Source organism: Tupaia chinensis, unplaced genomic scaffold (genome assembly GCF_000334495.1).
Source record: "Tupaia chinensis unplaced genomic scaffold, TupChi_1.0 Scaffold144741_1, whole genome shotgun sequence".
Taxonomy (NCBI): domain Eukaryota; kingdom Metazoa; phylum Chordata; class Mammalia; order Scandentia; family Tupaiidae; genus Tupaia; species Tupaia belangeri.
Genome location: NW_006204601.1, coordinates 1,087,713 through 1,090,634, shown reverse-complemented (window position 1 = coordinate 1,090,634; position 2,922 = coordinate 1,087,713).

Below are 2,922 nucleotides of genomic sequence, written 5' to 3'. Positions count from 1 at the left end.
GCGTGAGTTTTAAGCCACTGGGTCTGGGATGCGAACCGCAGTCGACTACCTGAGAGTCCAGCGACATAGCCATTACACTAACTGCTGGTTCCCCAAAATTTTTTCCTGTTTTTAGAAGTTTACTTATTTTAGGGGCTGGCAGGTGGTGTGGTGGTTAAGGGCACTAACTCTCATATGGCCAACCGTGATTCGAGTCCCGGACCTGGTGGCTTGCTTTCTTACTTTCTCTCTCTCTCTCTCACTCTGTCCCTCTCTGGTCAAATTAAATAAATAAATAAATAAATAAAGTTAAATAAAATAATTCTTTGAAAAAAAAAAGAAGTTTATTTATTCTAGAAGCCAGCAGGCGACATGTTGGTTGGGATGCTGGACTCCCACATGGCTGACTGTAATTTGAGTCTTGGACCTGGCAGCTTAAAACACACCGGTTACATGTGTGTGTGCGCCCAGCGTCCCAAGAGGAGAATGGAGGACAGGGGATTGTGGAATAGCCATCCCCTGGTGGGTGATTTTTCACTTTTCCTCTCACCATCTTTCTCTGTCTCTCTCTGGTAAGTGCATGTGCCCTATGGCAAAAACTGGGGGAAAAAAGTAACCTTTGTTTGTTTGTTTGTTTTTCTTTTTCTATGAGAGCGAGAGTATGAGAAAGTGGGTGTCGGAGCACCTTCAGCGAGGTCTCATCACATGGCAATCCCCTTACCCCAGCCTTCCAGCTAGTCAGACTCTTGGGCATGTGTGCCTGGCATGTTTTGAGTCCACTTGGGATCCGAACCAGCAGTTGGCCACATGGCTTCCAGCACTGCAGATCAGTACACCACCACCTGTGCCACTGCTCAGGGCTGAAAACATTTTTCTTTCTAAAAAAAGCAACCCAAACTAAGTCTAAGAAATGCCAACCATACCCTGAATCAGTCACTTAGAAGATGAATAATTTATAAATAAATATGTGAAAATTCCTTACCATTTCACAGAAGGTGAGCTGGTGGAGATGGGAGGAATAACATTTTCTTGACAAGTTCACATCCTCATAGTGTCTGGGTGGCTGGCTTTGTTTTTGTTTTGTTTTTGTTTAACATTTTAAAGACAGTCTTAAAATGAGAGCAGACACTTGAATGTAAGAAAAAAGAAAAAGAGGAAATTTTTTTTTTTTTTTTTGCCTGTGACTATAAAACCTTGGGGAATTTAGATCCTCAACCATCCATTATTACTGATGGCAGGTCAATGACCTAAGAAGAGAGAGAATTTTAGGTCAGAGATCTTTCGTGCACAGTTAAAGCTGCACCCGGACAATAGAAGATAAAAGAGACAAATAATGGATTACAACAGGATAAACTACCCTGTGAGATGGCCCTGCCTCGGTCCCTTTCCGCCTGCTGCCCTCAGATGATAGGGAACAGGCCTGCTTTGTTTTTTCTCTTCCAATCACCTGCCCTCATGTTTAGACATGCGTTATAAACACACCTCTGTTACAGCTCCGTAGGCCCAGTGCGGCATTTAGAACATTCTAATTCTTCCTCAATGTTTTTCACTATCTTTCAGACCCTTCACAATCCTTTCCAGGACCTACTACAGTGCATAGATACAAAGTAGATGTTCAATACAAATTTGATAAATCGCTTCAAATTGGGAGGAGAATTTTGGGAAAAAGTCAAAGACTGAAAAATAAGGAATGTTTCACTTTCTCTGGGTCCTCTCCGTAGCAGTAAAGCCTCAGATGAAAGCGCTCAGGCCATTCTTCCCAGCATCTTCAGGATGGTTTATTAAGATAGATGGTTGGGGGAACCAGCAGTTAACGTAATGGCTATGTCCCTGGACTCCCACGTAGTCGACCGCGGTTCGCGTCCGGGACTGGTGGCTTAAAACTCACGCCGGGCGCGTGTGCGTGCGTGCCCAAGATCCTGAGAGGAGAATGGAGGAGAAGGGATTGCGGTGTGACCATCCCCCCTGGGGGGTGATTTCTCGCTTTCTGTCTCTATGTCTCTCTCTGTCTGTCTGGCGAGCGCACGCGCCCTATAGCGAAAAAAACCTCTCAAAAAAAAAAAAAAAAAGATAGATGGTTGGGTCAGGGCCCCAGTGGGGCAATGAAGAAGGGAGTGTCCCTGAATTAATGGTAGTAAGAGCTGGGTGGTAGTCACACTCCTAGAAGCAAAGTATTCTGGTTGTACCTCTAGAACAGAGGTGTTTCCCCTAAGACTCCAGCTTTATTCCAGTAGGGGGAAAAAAATTCAGGGCTGTCGTGGTGGCAGCAACACTATTTTGTTTTGGTGACAGGAAACCCTGTGATTTTTCTCACTAACTTCCCTGAAGATGGCACCTTTCAATTGCAAATACTTGGATTATTTCTACCCTCCTCCATGAGATGTAGGTTTGCTAAGAGGTTCAGTGCTTTTTCTTTGTTCTTTACTTCCTCTCTACCCCCAAGTTCTTATCAAATGTCAGCAGCTGGGACCACCTGTCTCTGGGACAGAGAAGAAATGATGTGGGAGTTAGGGGTAGGGTTGAGCATATGTATCAGTGTAGGAACAGGAGTAGAAGTCATGCTCTTGTTACTACACGGATGGTGGTAGGAAACAATTTCTTATCCACCATGGGTGGTGGTGAGGCTGTTTGTTTTACTTTATGTGTGTGTGTGTGTGTGTGTGTGTGTGTAGCGAAAGGATTTACTGGGAACTAGCAATAGGTATGCTAAAGGGCCACATAGAGGCTGTTCGAGGAAAGCCATACGATAATAACGAGCAATCCATGATAGCTGATATTGTGTTTAAAAATACACATCTGAAGGACAGTTCGACTATATTCACCCAATGTCTTGCATGGGGAGAGAGCTTGTGCATCTGTACACGGGCTGTCAAGTTGTCTGTGTCTAAGTATTTGTTTTTTCCCATTTAGCTTTTAAAAATCCTTGGCGTTAGAGGGAATATT